Here is a 7631-nt window from a genome sequence, read left to right on the forward strand (position 1 = left end):
TATTCTTTAGGTTTCTTCGCACGCAAGTAATCCTATTTCTTGAGCGTTGCGCTTTTTATTTTACAATTTTGTTTTACCTGTTTTTCAAGGCTCCTAGTTAAATATCTCTTTCACTATTATTATATTTATAATCTTACTTTTAAAGGTCGTAATACCTTACTATCTCAGTCTTATGACTTAAGCATAAGATTAAGTGTGGTAGGGTGTTACATGATGTCAACCAATTGATTTTTTGCATAAACATTCAAGTTGTCTATAAGAAAAAAGATACTAAGTAGGACCAAAATAAAATACATCCAATTTTTATAGTATTATAAAAATCCACAACTATAACTCAAGAAAAATCTCAAAATGTATCAAAAGCATCTCAAACGGTAACGTCATCACATGTGTTAAAGACATTGGTTTGACAAGTGATCAAAGCTTTTATTCTTCATTAGTCATAGTAGTATCCACCCAATTTGATGCACTTCCCCTGCAAGGAATGCTTGGTATATTTGTGTAGAAATCCACCTAAAAAAATTTATACAGAAAGACATTCATATACAATAAAAAGAAATATCCAACTAAGAGCAAACGAAAACATCCACACTCCTTACTAATTACATCAAGAAAATATGCATAAATGTATGCAATTACAGCAGTGCACACAAGATAAAACTGACAAAGGTAATAGCGCCATATGAATCCTAGCAATAGAGAATCTAAAATATAGATTATAATCTATAGATAATAAGAATGAAAATGAAGAAACTTAAAACAACAAGAAAGTATAATTTCTTTAGCCACTTCTAAAATGATCATTGTTTAAGCAATTCCCAACAATCTTCATCAGACAAAGTTTGCAAAGTGTACTAGTAAGCAGAAGCAGTGGCAACAACTCTTAAAACAAGCATTCTATGTGTTGTCACCAGTACTCTACTCCGTCGAGCAGCAACTCTGAATGGCAAGCACAACATATCCCAATTATGTTCATCCTCATCCCAGAAGCCATCTAATACTATTAAGAACTTCTTTCCATTGAGTATTTCTTCAAGTCTCATTTGAATTTGTTCTAAATCAGACAACTTCACCTTTTCCCTACAAGCACACTCAACAATTGACCTTGTGACTCTTTCTAGGTTATACTCAACAAAAACAGATACCCAAATTTTCAAATTAAAGTTGCTATCCACATCAACATTATTGTAGACAAATTGAGCAAGAATAATTTTTTCCACAACCCCCCATACCTACAATTGCAATCACTAAAAGATTTGACCTTCCCTCCATTTTCTCATCCAACAACAATTTTATAACTTCTCTCTTATCACTCTCTCTTTCAATTACAACTGACTCATCCAATAATGAACTAGATTGAAAATTGTCTACAATAGAACAAGGTATACCCAATTTGTGCAATTCATCTACAAAGGAACCATCCATTTTCCTAGCAAACTCTTGTAGTTTATTCTGCCTCTTAACCATCTGAGAGGGAATACTAAACTTAAACTTAGAAAAGACCAAGTTCCTAATCTACTTGTTGGTGAAGTCAACGTTGACATCAGCAGAAGCAAGGTTTGAGATTTCCAAGGCAATCTCATCTAGAAAGTCCTCATCTTCATGCAAGGCATTCTGAGTGTCCCTAAGCCAAAGGTGTTGGGCCTTATTATGAGATGAACAAGAAGATGAGTGATTAATGGCTCTAACATTATCAACAAGAGACTGAACCTTGAAGAGTGTCCTTTCAAGCTTGTTGAGGTCATTGTTGTCAAAACCAAAGAGAAAAGAAATCTCTTTATGAGCAAAGCTTGTGGCAGTGATTATGAACCGCGAGGGGAGGAGGGGCTGCATCGGTGATATGCAAATCATAAGGAAAAGGGCTGCAGCGGTGGTGGCAGCGTGCGAATTGCGAGAACGGAGGGCGGTGGTGACAAATCGCGACGAGGAAGGTGCTGTGGTGGTCGGCGGCATTGTGAATCGCGACGAGAACAGCTCTACGGTGGTGGACAGTGCTGGGAATCACGAGGGAGGCGCTACGGTGGTTGGCAGCGATGCAAATCGCGAGGGAGGGTGGCACTCCTGAGGGACGCCGATGGCGAGAGTAATTTGCGTGGGGTGGGACACAATCGCAAAGCGTTATAGCAATGTGGGAGAGGAGAATACAGTGTTATGGGGGTTGTTTTACAAAACCTAATCTTTTTAAACAAATCATTAATGTCAAGTATTCAAATTATAATTAATAGAATAAATTAAAATTATTAAAATTAACTGAGTTGTTTAACTTGGCTAATTATAAAGTTGTTTCTTTATACTTTTGTATTGAATAAAGAAAGTTTAGGGATCAGCACTTTTATTAAAATCTGGTCAATATTTAACTGGAAAAAAAAATAAGTAATCCCACACCATTAGATGTAATCTCACACCGTAAAAAATATTAATGATAGCTAATTGATAGCTACAAATCATAAAATGTCTTAGCACTCCTCTATTAAATCATTCTTAGAGTATGAGAAACTCACAGCAGTATCTTAAGTGGGGCTGTCGACTTACTGTGAGCGGTTATCCTTCTTAGTGTGCATTCTCTCAAATAAATCCTTCGAGTCCCAACTTAATTTCTCTCCTATCCATACATTTTAGAAAATATCAAAGTCATTATATATCATATTTATAAAAAAATAAAGCAAATAATAAGTAAGAAACACTATTTGGTGAATTCCCCATGCTGGATGCTCGACAGGCCCGTACTATAACCTAGGTCGCTAAGTACTTGTTAAACTGCACTAGGATAACGTCCGAGATCAGGGAAAAAGTGCTCATTCAAAGAAACACTATTTGGTGAAGTCATTTTGTTTGAAAAGGGTAGACTTATCTAAAGATAAATTGCTAGTAGAGAATGCATGAGAAATTACACCATTGTATATATCAACTACGTATTTTGTTAAAAGTAAGAAAAGCTACCTAACTATTTTTGTGACAATTTTCGACCAAATCTTATATTTTAATCATTATTTTTTGCTAATCCAATTCCACTAGGTGTCATCATTTTTTTTAATTCTCCCAGCATTCTAAAGATTAAAATTGTCCATAAAGTTGCTATATTTAAGGGTTTTAGTTTTGTTTGTGTTAATGACTTTTGTCCGCCTTATCCAAAAAGACAAGATAAAACAGAATAAGTAACTCGAGTTCTTTGAGGGGAAAAAAACTTGAGTTCCTAGCTGAAAACATAAAAAAAATTGTTTTATTTTTTATTTTTTTTATTTCATGTCCTCAATATATTTTCAAAAAAAAAAATATCCTAAAATTTACTATGATTGGTTAAATAAATTACCATTTGATAAAATAATTATTTCTATTTTTTATCACATATTTCAGCTGGTCTTTTGTTATAATATATTTCTATTGCATTTTATATTTGTGTGCTTTATAAGTTTTGGTTGCACATACATTTTAATATAAATAATTTTATTTAGGGCTTTCAACTATTGTCTTTTCCCTTAAATTTGAAGGCAACGTCTCTGGTATGAATACACAAACATCCATACGTATGGATTATGAGGTGTATGGAGCAGATAGGGACGCTTAACTTTGTTATTCTGTGCTACATGAAAATCCACAAAGGCAAAAACTTGGCAATGCAGGTTGACACAGATAGCGGAGTAATTGCTAACTGCTTTGGAGCTTATGAAATGTGTTTGTTCAATATATTTTTGAAAACTAATATTTTAAAAAAACACAAGGAAAACACGAAAAATACACAAAATAGGAAAAACTAAAGATCAAACAAAAAAATTTGACAAGAACAATTTGAAGATTAAGGAAAAATAAAGAACATGCAATTCGAAAATTTAAAGGAAAATATAAAATATGCAATTGACACCAAACTTAAAATATAAAACTAAACTCACATAAAAATTAAAAATTAATAAGAAAAAATAATATTTTTGAAAAAATTTTTGAAAAGAAAATAAAGGACTCAGATTTAATGACTCTATAGCAACAAAAATAAATTATTCCTAATCTAAGCAACAAAATAAACCTTTAGTTGTTCAAACTCGAACAATCCCCAACAACGGCGCCAAAAACTTGGTGCACGAAATTGCAATCACACCTTTGCAATCCGCACAACTAACCAGCAAGTGCACTGGGTCGTCCAGGTAATACCTTACGTGAGTAAGGGTCGATCCCATGGAGATTGTTGGTATGAAGAAAGCTATGGTTATCTTATTAATCTTAGTTAGGATGCCAATAAGGTTCTTTGAATTTAATTGTAAAAAGTGAAAGTGTTTGGAATAAGTAATTGTTACTCAATAATGGAGAATATGTTGGAGTTTTGGAGATGCTTTGTCCTCTTTATTTCAGCTTTTCTCTTGTCCTCCTCTTCACACACACAAGGCTCCATCCATGGCAAGCTGTATGTAGGGCGTCACCATTGTCAATGGCTACTTCCCATCCTCTCAGTGAAAATGGTCCAAATGCTCTGTCACAGCACGACTAATCATCTGTTGGTTCTCGATCATGTTGGAATAGAATCCATTGATTCTTTTGCATTTGTCATCACGCCCAACAATCGCGAGTTTGAAGCTCGTCACAGCCATTCAATCATTGAATCCTACTCCGAATGCCACAAACAAGGTTTAGACTTTTCGGATTCTCATGAATGCCGCCATAAATTCTAGCTTATACCACGAAGATTCTGATTAAGAAATCTAAAAGATACTCATTCAATCTAATGTAGAACGGAGGTGGTTGTCAGGCACACGTTCATGAATTGAGGAAGGTGATGAGTGTCACGGATCATCACCTTCTTCATAGTGAAGCGCGAATGAACATCTTAGATAGGAACAAGCGTGTTTGAATTAAAAACAGAAATAATTGCATTAATTCATCGAGACGCTGCAGAGCTCCTCACCCCCAACAATGGAGTTTAGAGACTCATGCCGTCACAGATTATAAAAATTTAGATCTAAAAATGTCATGAGATACAAAATAAATCTCTAAAAGTTGTTTAAATACTAAACTAGTAACCTAGGTTTACAGAAAATGAGTAAACTAAGATGGATAGTGCAGAAATCCACTTCTGGGGCCCACTTGGTGTGTGCTAGGGCTGAGACTTAAGCTTCTCACGTGTCTGGGCTGTTTCTGGAGTTGAACGCCAGGTTGCAACATGTTTCTGGCGTTGAACTCCAACTTGTAACCTGTTTCTGCCGCTGAACGCCAGACTGCAACATGGTACTGGCGTTGAACGCCAGTTTACGTCGTCTATCTTCACGCAAAGTATAGACTATTATATATTGCTAGAAAGCCCTGAATGTCTACTTCCAAACCCAATTGAGAGCGCGCCAATTGGACTCCTGTAGCTCTAAAAAATCCATTCCGAGTGTAGGGAGGTCAGAATCCAACAGCATCAGCAGTCCTTTTTCAGCCTAAATCAGATTTTTGCTCAGCTCCCTCAATTTCAGCCAGAAAAATACACAAACTCATAGTAAAGTCCAGAAATATGATTTTTGCCTAAAAACTAATAAAAATCTACTAAAAACCAACCAAAACATACTAAAATATACATGAAATTACCCCCAAAAAGCGTATAAAATATCCGCTCATCACTTGGGCAGACCGAAAAGAAACCCATGAAGCTTTCTTTTTGGTAGAAATCCCAGGTTTGGTCAAAACAAAAAGGTAAAGAAAGAGAGTTTGAGAAGGCTTAACATCTAGTTCCCGACATAACAACTGGAAAATCTTAACAAAACCCCATGAATTCGGATGAAGTTGGGATGGAGACACATTGCACGACCACAACAAATTGGTCTCAAAAGAAGTAAAAGGAAAAGTAATGTTCATTTGGCTGAAAAAATAGTCATAGGCATCAAAAAAGGGACGCTCTCCCTGGACCGAAGTAGGGAAACAGACCCTCTCATCAAAATCAGGTGCTACTAGCTCATAATTCTTTTCTTGCTCCTGATTACTACAAATCCGGTGATGTTTTCTTAGCTCCACACAGTACTCAGAATTTACCACAGAAACACACATCAACATGAGGGAGTCCAGCCAGTCCGACATGCACTCGGGGACTTTGGAAGAGGTCTCAACAATATTTTTGCAAGACGACATGGGTCAACTAAAATCCTACAGTAAGAAAAAGGAAAAGAGGTTACTCATCAAATAGCTCGGGCAAGTCAAAGAGAGCAACTCAGGCATAAATGGATACAACTCGAACTAAAGCATATAAGTGTCAAGAAGTTAGACATTGCAACAAAAGGAAACCCCAGGATCCTCACCAAAGGTCCAGAGGCATCCTTTGGAGGCAATAACAGAACTAGGACTCAAGGAAAATCTACATCTCAACATCCCCCAAACAAAGAAATAACCCTCTTTTAATCAAAATAACACTCCGAAGGAAAGGTTACAAATCAAGAAGCTATCAAAATCATAGCCATTTTCCAGGAAAAAGAACTATCACGCATCAAACATCAAAAGTGCAACCTTTTCTTTTAGAATCACGCAAGCTCATCTTTAAACAAAAGGCACAATCAGAAACAATAAAAAAACCCTAAAATGCATCGAGTACCAGGAAAACAATGAATGATCCTACAAATTAAAGAAAGCAGCACACATGGCAGAAGCAATTAGACGCAGCAAACCAAGAAAGATCCAAACTTTCCCAAACAAAATCAAGCCAAAGGAGAAACTTTCTCAGCTAGGCAACCACAAAGGAACGACGCGAAGATAAAAAGGGGGACTAACCTGTAAGCGAGGAGGAAGACAATAAATGCTGAGAGGTTGAAGCCGAGCTGAACGATCACCTCCAAGAAAAGCGCGAAGATGTGAAAAACTTGGAGTCAAGAGAACGTAAGAATCGCGAGCAAAGCGAAGACAAAGAAACTACAGTGAATATAGAAGACTAAGGGAACTGTTGAGAAAATTCAAAATGAAACAAAGAGAGAAGCAAAAAAAATGGCAAAAGGGGAGGGTTTAATGAGCCTTTAAAACCCTTGCACGTTTCCAAGAACAAAGAAGCACAAAAAACGAAACGCGCACTGTCATTAAGGAGGAGAGAGAAAATACACCCCACATTCAAAAAGCTCTGCAAAGTGAGGTCGACAATGCTCGAGCTCGACTTTTACCTAAAAGGGGTCAAAAGTCTAAAAGGACACAACCTCAAAGGAAAGATCGAACTCAAGCAGGGGCACTGTTCATGACCCGGGTCGAGCTATACGACCCGGGCTGATTGACGATAAGTCGACCGACCTGTTCAGACCAGGACTACCTGACCTCTTTATGAAAGAGGTCGGCCAAACTGCTACAGAGGCCCAAGAAGACCCAAACAGAGGAACACGACCCAAATCTAAAGGCAGCCCAAGCCTAGAAAGATAAGGGCGGTTCCCTTAAAGATAAGATAACTCTACTAAAAAATAAGATAAGATAACTATCTTATCTCCATAAAAGGTCACTCTACAACATTATAAATACATTGGAGCACCCAGGTATAACTCACACTCTGATTCTACAAAAAACATGGTTAATACCCTTACTAACTTAAGCATTGGAGTCCCTTACAGGTACCACCACCCTCCGGTGATGATGGATCAGCACGACCACCAAGTCCAACAAGTCAGACACGGCGGCTCTGGCCACCATCATCAAGTCGGACA

The sequence above is a fragment of the Arachis hypogaea genome, chromosome 7 (genome assembly GCF_003086295.3).
Source record: "Arachis hypogaea cultivar Tifrunner chromosome 7, arahy.Tifrunner.gnm2.J5K5, whole genome shotgun sequence".
Lineage (NCBI taxonomy): Eukaryota > Viridiplantae > Streptophyta > Magnoliopsida > Fabales > Fabaceae > Arachis > Arachis hypogaea.